At 57.6% G+C, this 205-nt stretch overlaps 1 protein-coding gene across 1 annotated transcript in view; it reads left to right on the top strand.

The window, feature by feature from the left end:
• LOC119586005 (signal recognition particle 14 kDa protein-like) overlaps positions 1–205 on the top strand; it is a 5,755-nt gene that overhangs the window by 798 nt on the left and 4,752 nt on the right. The gene's annotated exons all lie outside the window — the stretch shown is intronic.

Genomic DNA, 205 nt, shown 5'->3' with positions numbered 1-205 from the left:
TCGGGCAGAACCCAGTCAGGGCAAACTTGGGGCCTTGAGTAAAGCCTGTGGTGGATTGAGGGGGGCTCGAGGGGGGGGTTGGTGGGGCTTTTCCGCGATTTCCTCTTTTGCCTTAGGGCATGACAGGCGAACTCTGCCCGAAAGGGACGGGGACGAAGGCCGGAAGGCGCTTTTCGTAAATGGTATTACCTCCGCAATTTAACCT

The sequence above is a fragment of the Penaeus monodon genome, chromosome 20, assembly GCF_015228065.2.
Source record: "Penaeus monodon isolate SGIC_2016 chromosome 20, NSTDA_Pmon_1, whole genome shotgun sequence".
Taxonomy (NCBI): Eukaryota; Metazoa; Arthropoda; class Malacostraca; order Decapoda; family Penaeidae; genus Penaeus; species Penaeus monodon.
This window is presented reverse-complemented; position numbering and strand designations above follow the sequence as displayed.